Genomic DNA, 18,079 nt, shown 5'->3' with positions numbered 1-18,079 from the left:
AGCTAGAGAGCTGTAGGGGAGAAAGTTTTACGATCAAATGTGCGGATCAACTGGAATGAAACGGAAAAGGCGAATCATCCGGCTGCTACGTAGCCTATATAAGGCCCGAAGGCAGCTTCTAATCTACCTTCGATAAACTAAGTTACTGCTTTCCTTCTTATAAAAAAAGAGGATAGAAGAGGGGAAAAGGTTGCGTCCAAGTTTTCCCGCAAAATTCGCCGCCTCGGGTCCCGGATAGATTTTTTTTATCCCTGATAACATGATTGCGATTGATAATACGACAGAAAAAATGCAAGATACGCAGTAATGAGTTATTTACGGTAAATTTACGTCGCATGGAGAAAAAAAATCTTCTGTTTCTGGATTATATAAGTACGTAAATATAAAAAATATGTTATGTACCTAGAAATTAAGTTATATTGAGAAGTAAAAAGATTGAAAGAAGAATGTGTCGATGTAACAGCAAATGTAACAAATTGATCTAATTTTAGATTTGCATCACATACAGTACATCAATTTTTAATAAAGTTTCAGTATTTTATCGCTTTGTACACTGCTGTCATTGTATCAACATTCTTCCTTTAGTAATACGTATACAGAGAGCGAGAACGCTATAATTAAAAGAAACACCAATATATCTATATCGTGTTTGTGACAATCGATCTTCGTCGTCCACAATATTTAAAATCTTGAAGCATTTAATTTTTTTTGCCTTTTATCACTGTCCGCTTTAATTATTATTCACTATGATCTGTTGCAACTTCCGCTATTTTGCTGACATCGTTTGTGTCATTGATAAAAACCACGATGATTTTTCCGTACAAGCCAAATAAATCTTCAAAATAATGAGTTCGTCGTACTGTATTCATACTGTGATATTACCGATAATAAAGACGAACACTCCTGTTTCGATAATATTTCCATTTTTTTCCTTGTATTTTTCCATGGTAAATCAATATTTACTACATTCTATATTTGTCTGTCTCAAGTTAATTTTTTTGCATTATTCATTTTTAGTGAATATTCATTTAATTATATCAAGCTATTTATTCATTTAATTATATCGTAGCTATTTCTAACATTATTTTGTACCGATAAATCATGCACCGACAAAACAAAGGTGTTTTCTTCTTTTAGCAATTTAGACACAGAGATTCAATAGTACAATATAATCATTATATTGGTCAGACTGCTAGTATAAATTCCACACGCTATTCTTCTGTAGCTTGAAAATATAATATGTTTCATTGTAATATATTACATTTTGATCATCTTCTTTTTCATCATCTTCATTTGACAAAAGAAAAGCAAGTCTAAGCGCGTTCATTCATATTTACATAATTATATCTAAATTTATATCGTCTTTCTGCGAAAATATTACATAGATATTGATATACGAGAAGAGCCTAATTAATTACGCTTTATAGAATGGTGTGTAGTATTAAATATTAGTTTAAATATAATTAAATATTAATTAAAATTAAAATTAATTAAATATTAGTTTAAATATATTATAAATATAACTTGGAATATATTGATCTCAGTCTTATTAATTTTCTTTTTTACACATACATTTATATTTTAAAATATTGATACTTTGTCACTTGTATCTCGCGTATGTTTGTATATGTGCGTATTTAATTATATTAGATTAAAATTAAGAAAATATATTGCATTGCTTAACGAGACTGGCCGTAGAATATTGATAGATACAATCGCTAGAAAATTTAAGACATTACCATATATCCTAAATATTTCAGAGCGATATAATTCAACGAGTTTCTTTCAGAAATGTTTCAGATCTCTTATTCATAACACTCGTATGCGATATGCGGTCTTTCGTCTCCGACAGAATTTTACCCGATATTTTAAAATGTTTACCGTGTAATATACTAGGGAAATAGATTGTCCCCGCGGCACTGGTAAATAAAATGGAAATATACGATCGCTTCTTTCGGTTCGTCCGCGTGTCCTTCGTCGCCATCCGAGACGAGATTCAAAGAAAAGTTTCTCCGCAACCGCTCCGGCAGACGCGCATACCTTCATTTCGTCTTTCTCTTTCGTTCTGAATAAAGTACTCGGCCTCCAACATGCCAAGAGAGAAGAATCATGATATAAAAATCATTTATGAAATTGCTTGTATTATGGCAGAAATATCATGTATTATATTTCCGTAAAACAGATCAAATAAAATAAAGGCATTCGAAAAAATTTGAAAAAAATAATTTTTTACAATGCCTATTAATAATAATTATTGAAAAAAATGCAACAAGGACACTAATAAAAAAAATTAATATTTGGAAAATTACTCTAAAAAATATATAATATATAATATAAAACCAACTATTGTAAGATAAAATTTTGGTAGAGGTTTGAGTTATTAACAGAATGAAAGGTGACAAATATTAATCGATACTTATGTAAACAACAGTCTCTCCTCCATTACATATGAGCAAATACTATTATTTACAATTTAAAATTTACTTGATGCAACGACAGTCTCTTTTGCGGATACATTTTACGTAATCCTCGCAACTTTCAAAATTCTTTTCAGATTTTAAGGTATACGTGGAAAAAAATGTAGTTGTAATATTAAAAAAAAAAATAATAAATTTTTTTAAAATTTGCAACTATTATTTGACTTTAGAAATACAACCGTTTTAACCTTCTATCAATTTGCACGGGCTAATTTTAATACCGCCATTCTCTTTCCCTCTCGCTCTCACGATGTCCATTTCCGTTTGACGTTTGCTCGTGATCCTGCTCTGCATACGCAATCCCAGCCCTTCCGCCTCGCACGCACATGATCTTTCATCTGTCTATCAAATGAAGGAAATTGCACACTGTGGGAAAATATTTGTTCTGCGACGTGATATATTCACAGAGGTATATTAGTCAAACGATAATAATTCACGCTGGATACGCGAACGGAAAATTATTATTGCCCCGCATTACCATGTTATATAATCGTAATAACACGAATTACAATAATCCGAGAGAGTGTTCGATCGCAGTTTTTCCTCGCTATTAAAATGCGCGCGAGCAGCTGTAGTTTTATTGGGTTTTTGTGACGAGAAAATTATAGAATGTATATTTGCAAAGTCAACAGAATCGAAGGTACGCTGAATCGAGTATCATCTTAATGAAAATTAGAATTAAAATTCTTTAATTTAGTTATTATTTGAAAATTTTTTGCATTGGATATCTTATTAATAAAGTTTCGAGAGTTAAATTTTTAATAAAATAAAGTGCCTGCACACAAAATTAACTATTTGCACTTAAATTAAATATTTATACCTTTATTAAGTATCCTCTATTCGAGATCTTTTAATATTTGATACTAATTAATTATGTAAAGAAATTTTTATTTCAACATGCGGTAAAAGAGCTAACTTCAAATTCTTCTCGTAACTAATGATTTCATGCAAATAATCTCAGAAATATCACATACGAAATATATATTTGCAATTAGGGAAAATTAAACGGAAAGAGAAGTTTGCTATTAAAATTTTTTTTAACTTTTAAAAAGTCATCTGTTTTTTTTTAACTGTATTTAACTTGAAATCTGTCTCCGTCTGCATTTTATACAGCAAATAAAAATTCGTAGATAAACGAAAATGTGCCGCTCTCGGAACGTTGCAACGTACATCGCGACGAACGCGTATGTATAAAATCCGCATTTTTCCCGTTGCATAGTAAAGGCGCGCAATAAGACTGAAAAAAATTGCCCGACGTATCGCGAAACTCGTAATCTTCTGAAAGCACTCGACGGTCGTATACTTCGCACCCCGCCGTCTACGATTTTGCTAGCAAGTATAAGACGAATAAAGCAACGATGATGGCACGCGAGCGCGGCAACTGCGCGGAGATTAACAGATACGATGTTTTTGCGAAACGTAAAACATGAGGCGACGAAGGCGTGGGTTTCAAAAAGCCATTGACAGATTCTGCTTATCATTCCGAGGATATATCCCAGGATCGGAATGAATAGAGAAGCAAGCTAGCGGAACGAATTTCTCATAAAGCCAACGCCGGGCCAACGTAGTAATATCGGTTTCTAAATTTGTCCAGTACGAGACATCATAATAGTGGGTAGATTTTATTTTTTAACAGAAAGCTGTACAAAAAAATATACAATTGCTTTTACATGATAAAGTCGTATATAAGCTTTTGTATTCCAAATTAATTTCAGAAAATATAAGAATAAAAATATGGCTATCATTTTTGTGCATTTTTTACCTTGATACTTTGAATATAAAAATTTGAATGTTTTTATTCAAAATTAATTCTATATGCATGTTAATGAAATGTAAACACTTTATTATCTCTCGTCGAGATCATGAGATTTTTAAAAATTTTATATCAAATATATATTTCTAAAAATATTTGCATATCTTTTATCTTACGTAGTATAATACGCGTATAACAGGCGCTGCATTAAAAGCGCTGCAACAAAAGCACGAAAGCAATCCGAACTCGCAAAAACCAGACGTCAGCGATAGAGTTATATCGGTGATCGATAACGAGAGTAATCATCGGGGATAAAAATTCAACATTACTCGCAATTTAATCATGTTTTATTATGCGTGCAAATGGTTAATACTGATCAATATGCAAATTGTCAGTATGGAAAAATTCTGTTCAGCCCAAGCTACGGCGAAGAGCTGCAAATTTGATTTTAATCTTTCACACTAGATCGTAATAAACATTGTTATCATATCACTGATTTGCGATAACTTTCCGACAGCGATACGAATCGATATCTCCTGTAACTGTAGGAAAGCTTCAATGACTATAATGAATAAATTCCATTTTCAATTTTCAACAACAGAATATATTTATTTTCATTAACAGATAATATCTATTCAATAAATGGAGTATTCATAAATGGAGTTTATTTAGTACGGTGATAATTGCTCATTTGTCACGAGATAATGACAAAATGACGATGAAACTTGTGCAAAATCTTTCAATTGTCTTTCAATTATTCGCTGAATAATTAAATCAATACGTCGGTGTAGTTTATGAATAATCAAATTAATATAGATAGACAATTATTAATATATAGAATATATTTGCCGCTGAATATCGTAAGCCCTTTCGAGTTTACTAGATTGCACTTTCGAAGGACGATCGTTCTCGCTCGAATTTCCTTTGGTAAATCGCGGCAATTAGCGTTCTTTATTCTGAGATTCATCGATATTCACGATGGCGGCTCTAATTCGTCATCCAATACACAGCTGAGATCGCGCGAAATAGATGTCGAAATATAACAGCATCCAAATAACGAACAAATGGAAAGAAATCACGCCTACATTCGCGCTCATTAATCATTTCTGATATTCGCGTTTTAATAAGATTCTTCCTATTTTTTTTTCGCGCTAATTAGATAACTAGAATTATCGTTTCCAACGATTTAAAGATTCATTCGTCTAAATAATCAGACTATACGACTTTGTTTACATCAACCTTTAATAAAGTAAACCACTTTACAGAGAAATGATTGGGGAAAAAAAAGAAAAATAGGTTGGAGAAAAAAGAGTGCGCAGATCCCAAATACCAATCCGAGATATACTTCGCTCCGCGATGCAGACATATAAGATGTTTCGTAAAGTTTGGAATTAAACTTTAAAACTTATGCTCTGAATTTATCAGGTAACGTGATCCTCAAAAGTTCGATGCCAACCTCACAAAACGCGCAATATATTTTCATTTCTTCATTCTGCGAATCAAATTTCTACTTGGTAAAGAGATCATATTGAATGATTTTTCGTAAACTTTTCAATTGATATGAGCTGAATGATGTAGGATAATTTGATTCATGATGTCGTCAAAAATTTTTCACTTCAAAATTTTATCACAGAAAACAGATTTTTTAATAAATATCTTAATATTTTTCCTGCATTTTTGCCATTTGCGGCAAAATTATACACGACTGTTCGCCACTTGCGTGAATTGCAAGGAATTATTACTCTAAGAAAGATAATGAAGAATAACGAAAGAAATTCAGGATATATGTCATCGCGTTATTTTATGATAGTAATTTCGCCTATCTCCAATTACTTTCCAACTGGCGCGATAAACTCGAACTCTCGTGTTTTGCAAAAAGATACGTTTATAAATGGTAGATAAATGAAATCCGTACCATCTGATTTAGAACATTAATTTTCCGATTCAGCAAAATTGCGAAGGTTAAAGTTATTCCGCAGTTATCAAATGTAAATTTAAACAATAACGCGAAATATCGATCTTGAATAATCAAGACAATTTTTGATTTGTAATCATTATGGATTTATTTCTATAAAAATTAAATGGATATAATAATAATAAAAGTTTTTGAAATATAACGTTTATTATAAATGTATATATAATATTTCTGTTATAATTTTATATATTGCATATAATGCGTTTAATATAAAACTGTGTATATCATATCTTTTATAAAATAAAAACCAAATTGAAGAATGTTGAATATACGATATAGTTACAGTGTTCGAAAATTTCTCGAAAAGCTTATATCCGGCTGCTTCTAACAGCGGTTATTTCTAACATTGCTCAAAAGTGAGAGATATTCGCGAAACATTTCATCGTGCTCCCAGAACAGGAGTTATCTCCATTCTCAAGTAGGTTGCAGTCACCGCAATAAGATCGCGTTTGAGTTTTCAAGGAGATAAATTCAGAAAGTGTAGGAGTATAAAATAATCCTTTTACGTACAGGAAAGAGAGACTTTGACGAGCGAAGCATGCAAACGCGCGATATAGATTCAAATTCTCTTCCACTATGTATCTTTAACACTGCAAAAAAAAAAAAAAAAAAAAAAAAAGAAAGATAAACTCCTCGACGCAATATTTAATGTCATCATTTTCATCTTGAGAGAACACGACTGGGAGAATGTTAGTCTCAATATAAAAATAATAAATTCTTACATAAATACTAAATATTTTTTTAATAATTAATAAATCCAGAATTTTATTTATAAGAAAAAAAATGTGCAAAAGTCTTTGTCGTATATTAGTATTGATAAAATTTGAAATTGTACGTAGAAACAATTTTTAGAAAAGAGAACAATTCGAGCGGCAAGTAGTTAAACGGACCGATGTAGTCAGACATCGCGTACGCTTTTCCTGCTTTTACTCACTTGATTGCAAAGTGTCACCGTGTCTCACCAGCATCCGCTTATTTCATTCTGCAGCAAGCTGCGGGATTACCCAACCATTCAAAATAATCGCACGATTCGATAACACTTGTACCACTGTGAAATCTATTGCGTTAAATTTCTCGCGCGATTCCTCTCAATCGCGAATCTGCGACCGAATCTCGATCGATATCGCGATCGCTTACTCCCGCTCATTTCCTTCGATCGCTTGGTCGCGTCATCCGCGAAACTTCTTTCTTGGAAGATCGGTGTCCGCTCCCCCCCCCCCTCCCTCGCCCCCCGTGATCCAGAAATTCTCCTTCGCTCGAAATTCGGGACAAGTATCTCGCCAGACTCGTGAGAAACGCGTCGGCAAATTTGAAAATCACGCTCGCACGTCACGCTCGTGCGATGTGTCGACGAGAAAGAGGAAGAGAGAAAGAGAGAAAACGAAAAAAAGGAAAGAAAGACAAAGCCGGGGAAGTCCCAGGGACGATCGAGAGGAGCGAGACAGAATCGTCCCGGACGCGTCGCGAGTGATGAGCGCACTGAAGAAGATCCGGGCGTCCCGTGCGACTGCAGCCGCATGCGCGATGGACGCAGGCATATTACCGGCTTTGTCCGCGCTTCTGTCCCGTGGATCTTTCGTTCTTGCGCATCGGCAGATCTCGCGATACTCGCGATACTCGCGAGAAACCCGTTTGACGCAAAACGAATAAATAAATTTAGACAACAGCGGGAAGATGGAACATAGTAGAGACTAGACCCCGTGGTTCGAGAATGTAATTTAAGGATTTTCTTATATCGTATCGTCAATAATATTGACAGTTTATCCATTAAATTATATAGAAATTAAATTATATAGAATTTTTTTTTCTCCACAAGTCTGCTCGAGGAGAAACTCTCATGAAAATTAAACAAATATTTCTAGAAATAAGATGTACAAATTATTTCACAGAAGAGTTTCGTGGCATATCTTATTCTTATCTTGAATAATCTTTAACACTCTCTCATATTCGTATAAAGAAATATTTACTAATAGAAATTACAATTATACAAAAGAAAAATTACAATTATTATAATAAATGTTTTCTTCTATATACTTTGGGCTTTCTACAATTTATAATTACATTAATTACATATTTTACATATCCCGTACATGTATATTGACGCAATTTATCGTAATCAAATGTAAATAAAATATCTCTTTTTAGTAATCAAAATTTAAAATATTTTTGAAATTATACAAATCTCAATACTTTTTTGCATTTCAGATTCGAGATACGAACTAGAGATATTGTACAATATTACATTCTTTCCGGCATGCCTCATCTATATATATATATATATATATATACGTCAAGATACTGATAACATTATTTTCACATTTCCCAGCTGCGTCTCGCCGATAAAAGAACATAAGAGGGAGTTTGCGGCTCGTCCGAAGACAGCCACGAGGAAGATTCGATTCGGGTCATTCGAACAGTTTGCGAACTGCTCCAGAGCGATAAGGGTCATTGGTATGAAAAATTATTCTGAACATATAATATTCTTTAACTCGCACGCGTGTGGTTTCCGTCGGGAAATAGCATCATTGTGTATCTTCAGTCACAAAAATAATTTATTACACTGGTGTGGGTATAATTAAGTCTTTTAAAATTCTCATAAAAACAACTACCTCTAAAATTTTCAGTAAATAAAAAAGCAACATGTATAATAATTAAATCGAGTTGCATTTAATTGGGATAGTGTTTTACAAGTATGGTATTTAATTACATAAATACTAATTTACTACTATAAAAATGTTTCTCATTTTTTTTCTTTAGGCCAATGCATTTTTTTTTCCTCGAAATGATTAAATTCCAAGCGTTAATTACACGAAATGTTAAGTAAATTTGAGTTGCGAGATAGACTTGAACAAGATTTAAATCGAAATACAAAAAAAAAAAAGAATTCTTATTCAACAGTCTATGTTTAGAATGAAAATAACAAACGCATGTTCGTTCGCATCTGCATTTTCCGATTTTCAATTATATTTCAATTATAATTCAGAAATCGTTGGACAGCGAAATATTTAAATCGTCTAGTTTTTCACCGGATTTCGATCCTATATATTTAAACGTGCAGGCATTCTCTTTCATATCGTGATTATCTAGATATTCGTAATAAAACATAGTTGCGTGAATATTTATTGAATTGTGCTTAATTCAAATTATTAATACAAATTTCGGCGAATCCGCCTACATCTGAATATTTCGCACAAATCGCGGTTTCCATATATTTCTACGTATTCAAAGAGTGATATTCACCGATAATTCCATACGATACCGCCCACGATATACGTTTTATTCATCGAGCGCGTCTGCCGGTTATTACAAACAATTCTAATTCGTATTACACAGAAAACAGCGTTGTAAGATGTATATGTAATAAATTATACATGCATACATATGATATATTGCGACAAATACATGCATCCATTAATTGAAAGCAAATCTTGTTCTCTACATATTTATTATTCTTTTCTTTCATTCGTGTATATTTATATTTATTATGAAATAATTGTTTAAGAAAGAAATATTGTTTAAGAAAGAAATCAAGCAAGGAACGTTGAAATTTTTCTATTCGTATGAAAAATATAAAAATGAATTTTTCATATTTTTCATACATATTTAATTTTATGTTTAACATAACTGAAACACGACTAAAATTCTCGTAACTTTATCATTTCAGAAAGTTTGTAGATTATCAGTTTATTACAAATTCGGATCTCATCAAAACCCGAGTTGGACTCCATTATATTGTTCGAGCCATGTGCGGATGATCCTCTTAAGCTATATTCACATTTGTGACTGCAACAATGGCGAAGTTTACAGATTGGCACGCGCATACGCGAGTCTCTGCGAGAGAGAGAGAGAGAGAGAGGTGGGTAATACATTGGGCAGCTAATAAACAAAACTTCATGTGTGACCGAATGTTACCGTAACGTATTGCGATTTGTTCGGTCAAAGTTCATGTAAGTAAAGGTCGCTGATATACACCGTCATACAGTGGTACAGCGGAAATGGGATTTATCATAGGTATGTTTCCCCCGAGGGAAACCGTCGATCGAGCTTCCTGAATCAAGATTGCGAGAGGACGGTTATTTAATAATTGAAGATACAGTTGGATTTCCTGATAAGTACCAGAGATATAAAATAATTACATTTAGTCTTATTTTATACAATATTTATACAAATATTTTTTAATATAAGTAAGAGAAGCTTTTTAATTCTCTCTCTATTTTTTCTTAAAGATAATAATAATTTTATAATGTTAAACTAATATTTTTTAATAATATTGTTCTGGTATGTAAATAAATTTTTTTACGATTTATTATTTTTAATAGAAAAGTATGCAGGGTGTCCGAATAATTTTCGACACTCATATCATTTTGCGATTTTCGTAATAATTATTGAGAAATTAATTAAAAAAGATGGACCAATTCGCACGAGTTAAACGCGGCGAGAAGAGACGACCCAAAAGTAGGCGCGCGACAAAGTTTTGGGAGAAGCGCTCTACAAATGACAATAGTTACGTACAACGCTTGTATCAGGCCGTTCTTTCTCACCGCACGGTAATACTTGCGCGAATTGGTCAATCTTTTTTAATTAGTTTCTCAATAATTATTACGAAAATCGCAAAATGGTTCAGGACTTTTCTTTTCAGTTTGAAACCAATCTACCTTCACACTTTGGATGTGTCAAAAATTATCGGACACCCAATATATAACATAATAATAGATGCAAAGTAATTTTTAATATCATTTTTTCTCGAGTCAAGAATCATATTTCTTATTAAAGCCCCATTTTATTTCATTCGCGCATTTACTCGCTTATGAAAAAATAAGCTTGCCGAAAAGAACTTAGACGAAAACTCTTCGTTGGTACGCATGGTAACAAACGCCGTTAAGATGTTTAGAAAAAATCTGACAGACGTATTGCGTACGACAATGGTAAGCGCGAAGTTTGCGGACCTGCGGCCCTTAGATATCGGCCCAGGTCGAGTATCAATTAGAACTTCTAGGATTGTTGGCACAGAGTGCAATTTGAGCAAACGTCGAGCGCAAAATGCGATCTTAACTCGCACGTTATTCCGTTAATATTTACGTTGCGTACTTGTATGTAGGTCGCGGTGCATAAAATATCCTTGATTTTAGGAGAATATGGACATGGAAGTCGAGATATAAAAGGATTTATGCGCTTGGATATATGTGTAAAAAAAATTATGCTGCTACCACGTGACAATATTTTACCATGCAAATATTTAATGGTTACATGCGAAATTATCATTGACCGAGCTGTATAATTATAAGCGTTATTTGATGCTCATGATTAAACGCGACGCATAATATAATGTTGCTGTGTTTATTTCTCATCTTCAATTTGTTTCGTATATTAATTGAAACATGATATTAAATCAAACTATTAGACAACAGTAATACTAATATTATGTAATTAAAAGTTTTAAGCTAAAACATGTGTATTTCAATCTTGCAAATAGTTAAAAAGATTAATTCCACCAAACATTTTTAACTCTTTTTCTCGCTTAATTATTAAATAATAATTAATTGTTGAGTCGCGCTATTTTCTATCAGAGAATGATATACTTTCCATTAAAAATATGCAATGCAATTAGATGCGTATTAATAGTTGATTATTCATTAGACATTTCGCAAAATATATTTGAAGAACATGTATTTTCTCTCTCTCTCTCTCTCTCTCTCTCTCTCTCTCTCTCTCTGTCTTCGACCTTTTGTCATTTTCCGTGTACCACGTACATCAAAGCCTAGCGCGCAAGAAAAGCGCTGCAGTTATGTGCGTAATTTCGTTAATTATACGGTAATAACAATTACGATCATCGATTGACTGGTATTTTCGCTATGACGAAATTGCAATCTTTGAAGAGCTCTCGCCTTTGAAAACGAGATGCACTTGACATCCCAAATTAATTAACGACACGTTTCACATCTCAAATTAATTATTATTGACAATATTAATTATACTAATTCGGCATAGCATGATTACAAAAATTGCTGCATGTAAATCTCAAAAAATATTTTCATGCTATTTAGCTCTTCGGCGGAAAAATATTGTTATAGTTTTGTAGAATAAAAGAAATCATTAAAAATAATTAATATTCAAAAAAAGAAGAGATAAATATTTTTTATTATAACATTCTCTTATATAACTTTAATAAAAGTTTATATTATACTAAATAAATAAATCTATACAGAAATGAAATAAATGTTAAAACGCTATGTTTTTTTTTTTTTTGCTACGCGCTTTCTATCACACAATTTAATTAAAATCTACTTATTCAGACATTTTCTGGTTTACCATTATTATGATTTCTATTTATCTTGTTCAAATAATATTTTTACATTTACAATTACGTGTAAGCGCGAGAAAATAAACGAGCGTATAAAAATTAATAATTTCCATTTCAATTTTCATTCACTTTCCATAGAGGGGCATATTACAGGAAACATCCCGGAAGGAAAGCTTATGCTTTGACACGCCTGAATGGTTTTGCGCTCCTCGAGAAAAGAAGATCGGAAATAAATGTTGGAATTACTGGAAGTTGAAATGTCACGGTTCAACGAAAAGATCCACAACGGTCAGTATTTACCCGAGGCGACAAGACGAATGGCTCCGTTTCGTCCAGCGACAGGAATCCGGATAGCCCGAGATCGTGTTCAATTTGTGTTAGCGCGATCGTGGTCTCTGTTACACAAATGATGCAACTGCACGTAAAATCTCGCATGGAGAGAATCAGCTACTCGATGCTGCATTTCAAACGAAAATACGTACGACACCGAGCAGACTATCGAAATAAAACTTTTTTGAAATAAATTCGTTCCAGTTCCGTGCAAAAGTTTTCAAAATGTATATTGTCGGGTGGGCAGTAAAGAAAATTAGATTACGAAAAATTGTTCGGAGAATTTTAAAACTGCGAATCCAACTTCTTGACTATCTTTATCCACGATTAATTCATCAAAAATTTTAGAAGTTGTATCGAGGTAATCGCTGTTTTCTTCATTTGCGTTTCCTTTTTGACAATAAATTGGAATATTTGCAACGGAGATTCTATTTTCTACCGTAATTCTTAAATTTTCAACATTAAGTTTAGCAACTTTCAATAAAACTTTAATCGATATTTTTTGTTGCGATAAAATTCGTATAATATCAATTTGTATCAATATTTTGAAAATACGACACTCCTGAAAAACAGAAACATTGACCACGTATGGGATAAAAGTTTTTAGTTCGGTTAAAAATGTCAACATTATTTTCCTAAAATTATTATACCGCAATGCTATATTGCTTGTAGTTTATTTGCGATAAACAAAAGATCCGGGATGCGTATCCTCGATTGTTTGCACTGTTACGTATACATGATATGATATTATTTTTATATTCCATTATATGCGGTAAAAAATTCGAACGACAGCGAATGTTATGATACGAATGAATTAAAAATGATTATAACAAGAAGAATATGAATCTGATAATTAATGGCGGAAAAGCATGCGCGTATTTTTACTTGTAAACGCATCTCGTATAATAAAGTACACGAATGATGTTTGATTAAAAATTTTCATACATGTTTAGAAATATATTCGTGGTGTTAAGAAAATCGGCGTAAGATAAAATATTCATTAGAAAGTTTGAACGAAAGATTCACAATCTCTTTGCGTAATCCGCGTTCTCTCCTCACGTCTTTCATATCCGGTTTATTTGCTCCTTACTCCGACCTAGATATTCACATTTGCGTCGTTATAAAAATTTTCCAAAATTCCTCGAACGGACGCCAAATCCAAACTTTCAATCCCGGACGTGCATGCGAATGTGCTGTCGTGCCGTTCGTGTGTCGCAACACGGCGTGCGACATTATTCGCGTATATTATACAAAGTTGAAAAACGTGCTTTTCCGTGCTTTGAAAAGTCCAGGTTAAGTTGCGAATCGTACGAACCGACGCGATGATTGAAAATATCGTGTCAAAAGTAAAATAACCGCGATGGTTAGCGCAGTAGTTGACGTTCATATCCTAAGAGAACTCCTCTCTCTCTAACGGGATATGTGTCGATTTGTATTCCGTTGTCGCATTACAAGATACGATCGGAATGTAAAAGTTTCAAAAAGTCTCTTTTTCCAACCACCCGTTCTCTCTCGCTCAATTTCTCGTTATAATATATACGCTGTCTCGCATGCGCCAATGATGAAACTTTATAGGTGTACTGTAAACTATTATTGTAATGTTATTATGCAAAGTACTTAATATGTATCCAAATATTATCTCAACTATCGTTAAACATATCTCAAATATGACAAGATATTTTAGTGCACGGAGAGAATATTTTAGATAAATGGACTTTATATTATTTATAGATTGTTTAAGTGATTGTACATCTTTTACGATTAGATTAAAAATCTTCGAGTCACATTCATGTTTTCATTGATAAAAGTATGTAAACGAATAAATTTGTTATTCTAAATACAATATATCAAAGCGCTTGTACTTTTCGAATTGTGTAATGAAAATTAGAGATATTGTCAAATTAAAAAGTTCAAATTCTAAAAGTTCTAAGTTATAAAAACAAATAAAAAATCTAATTTTATACTATTGATTTTATTAGTATATCCATAATTTTAAATAAATTTGATCCGTCTTCCTTTTTTATGTTAAATTTAAAAAATCTGCAATTAAACAATATATTCGAAATATGTATGTGAAAGTAATAATAATCTTGATAATATAACTTTCCTAAAAGAAAGTATAAGAAAACTTGAAAATGTAGATGCTTTGCATTAACAAGAATGATAATGAAAGACAGCTGCTTTTAAAGTAGGTAGTGGAATACGGAAGAACGTGAAGAGAGAAAAAAATAGAAGAAATGTAAGATAAAACGATGAAGATAATGGGAAAAAGACGTTGCGGCAGACATATAAATTCAAGCTTTTGAAACACCAATTTGCAAACTTACATATTTTCTGTATTGTAATATATTTTACAAACTCATCATTTCTGTTCACGTAAAAGTATAAATATCTTATAAATTCACCTATACAAAATCAGGTTCCCGCGTAGCTTGTAGGATAAATATTTCAAAAATATATCGTATATATTAGGTTATCGTTAAGATGCTTGTCAGTTGGTCGACAATCCAACAAAGTTATGCTGTAGCACACATTTTCCAGCTACATCTTGTTCTCGACGACGGAGTGCCAATTTGGAACACAGCCATTAAACCGGTCGTGGAAGAAACGCGGCTGCAAGCCAAAAAATAAAAGACGGGAAGAAGCTACGGTTAATTATGTCTCGTGTTCGATTGACTCGCTTGATTGATTAATTGATATTAGGGAGTGAGCACTTGTGTTCGAAAGATACGTAGCGCGAGCGAGCGAGAGGTCAGAAACTCACGTACTCTTTCCGTAAAGTCGGCTACTCGGATGAACTGCACTCGGGAAAGTCTTGTCGATTCTTCTGTGTCGATTCTTCTCTATTTCGAGATGATTGTAATGGCTCGAAGTTTTACGTGAAAAAAAAAAAAAAAATACAGTAATCAAAAAGATAGTCTCGAACTCGTCGACGATGTAACATTCAGGATCATATGTATTTTCTCGAGAATAGGCGCACACAAATATGTATATGTAATAAAATTATACAAAATCGATATAATTAATTTCACAGTATTTATATGAAAATTCACGAAATAATATTGTCGTGCAATAATATGCGCGATAATAAGAATATAATATATTTTATGTGATAACACTTTATTCGAAAAGAAAATATTTCTTTAGCCGTCTGACAGCATAATATAATTCAATGCTCTCGGCAAATACTTAATCTCGATTTTAAAGTCAAAGCAAGATCGGATATTTTTCTGCTGGAGAGAATTTCCATCCTGCTCGATCTTTTCATCCATGTCGCGAAATCTACGTTTACATATATCAATGTCGGTACACGATACTGCGATGTAATTAAAATTGTATATACATTTTGCCTCCATTAGATGTCGATAATTTTTACCGTACAAAATATTTAACACTCTAAGAATGTTTCCTCCATAATATTTAAGCTTTTCGTGTTGTTTAATTCGTTGCAACTTTATTTCATCAGCGTAAGTTTCTCAACTGGTACTTGTAAAAAGATTTTCAATCTTTTACAAGTTATATAATTATAAAAAAGGAAAATAAATATATTACTATAGGCGATGTAATAATAGAATTGAAAACTGTCATATATATGTATATAAATATATAGATTGGTCTATTGTCAAATATTACGAAAACATAGCAGAACATTTCACTATTGAAAGTTTCTTTAAAAATTGATGACGATATGATAATAATAAAGACATTATAAAAAAAGTATGCTTATAATTTAAAATTAAGAAAATACAGAAATTGAAAATCCTATTATTTGTTTAAAATAACTAATAATATATGTAATGAATACAAAAATAATCTATTCATAGATAGTATAAAAATTATCTGTAAATTATGTCTATGTTTTCTTCTCGCAACTCTTACTTATTTCTTTAAATTTTTTAAACTAGCAGCTGCGAAAATACAATACATATGTAAAATAAAAATAAAAAGAGTAAAATATTAAACTTATCTTTCATTTACATAACACCATCGTATATCTAGTTTTCATAATGCATAAAAAGTGTAATTTTATGCACCCTCACAAAGTATATGTGTATGTGTGTGTGTGTGTGTTTGTGTATCATAATGCATATCGCCTTAGGTTGAGTATAAATAGGATATTCAGAAAGGTGACAACGCGGAAGAAGTCCGAAAAAGACGATTATGACCTGAGACAGTTTACAGAGGTGATGGACGAGGCGAGAGGTAAAAGGCAATAATAAGATTTGCGGTAAGTCTTATCATCTGCGCATGAAACTTTCAGCAAATATTTGAAGGGTACATAAAATATACTTTCGCTATCCTCTAATATGGCGCTTGAGCCGTATTTTCCTTCTCCTAACTTATATACTTACGTTGCAATTTATTATGCTTACAAAGTTCAGATTTAGAGCATCCTGAGTAATGTACAATAAAATATTTAGAAAAATTTATATGGATGTATATTATATATTTGTAGCACACACACGCACGTAAAAACAAAATATAAATAAAATTATGATACATCATGGTAAATGTTGGAGATGCGCGCTCAATATCTCGATATTTTAATACTTCAAATATATATTAGTTGACATAAGGAACTAGAGGACAGTTATAAATATGTTTATCATGAATTTGCACTTTTTTGTACTTTTTCGCCGAATGACGCAATTGAGTACTATGAGACGCGAGACATATTTTAAACATGTAATAAATAATAAAAACTTGAGAAAAAAAGTAGTAAGAGATATTCCGACGATGTACGCGCGTCGGGTACAAATCGAAACGCTCTTTCATCTCGGAATCGCATATTTGAATAGGTCAGAGCTATGATATGCTCGTTTATCTTCATGAAAGAAAAGTGATAGCAGTCTCATCCTGCGCGCTTGCTACTTGCAAAAAACTATTTATAAGCGGCGCGTAAAATTAATACTGATATGAAATGCGAGGTAATTACATTTAAGCGCGATCGCGATTAACTGCAGTTGTATTATTTCTTTGATTATTTGACAAGATAAAAGACTTTTTTTTGACAAGATAAATGACTTTTCAAAAAATCGAATCAAGCGATTTGCGAATTTTTTGTATTTATCATCTTATATCGAGAGAGTGACGTTTTATTTTATAAAATAATTATATTTAACACTTATAAAGTAAAAAAAGAATCTACATGTAATTAAACATTTTTGATGCCATGATAGCATAAACAAGTTCTGATATATGTATGTATATAAGCTATAATCTAATATTATACTTATAAATAC

The 18,079-nt window shown here is 32.2% G+C and overlaps 1 protein-coding gene across 7 annotated transcripts in view; it reads right to left on the bottom strand.

The window, feature by feature from the left end:
• The window catches only part of Oamb (Octopamine receptor in mushroom bodies), a 106,655-nt gene that overhangs the window by 25,228 nt on the left and 63,348 nt on the right, over window positions 1-18,079 (bottom strand). For 2 of the 7 annotated variants that reach the window (XM_070299527.1, XM_070299528.1), the window contains exon 1: window positions 7,140-7,384. The exons of the other annotated variants lie outside the window; for them this stretch is intronic. The gene's annotated coding sequence lies outside the window, so the exon portion shown is untranslated. Of the gene's footprint in view, window positions 1-7,139; window positions 7,385-18,079 lie in introns of those variants that run through there. 7 annotated transcript variants of the gene reach the window in all.

This window comes from Polyergus mexicanus, unplaced genomic scaffold (assembly GCF_030449975.1).
Source record: "Polyergus mexicanus isolate NDT 795.1 unplaced genomic scaffold, iyPolMexi1.0 SCAF_7, whole genome shotgun sequence".
Lineage (NCBI taxonomy): Eukaryota > Metazoa > Arthropoda > Insecta > Hymenoptera > Formicidae > Polyergus > Polyergus mexicanus.
This window is presented reverse-complemented; position numbering and strand designations above follow the sequence as displayed.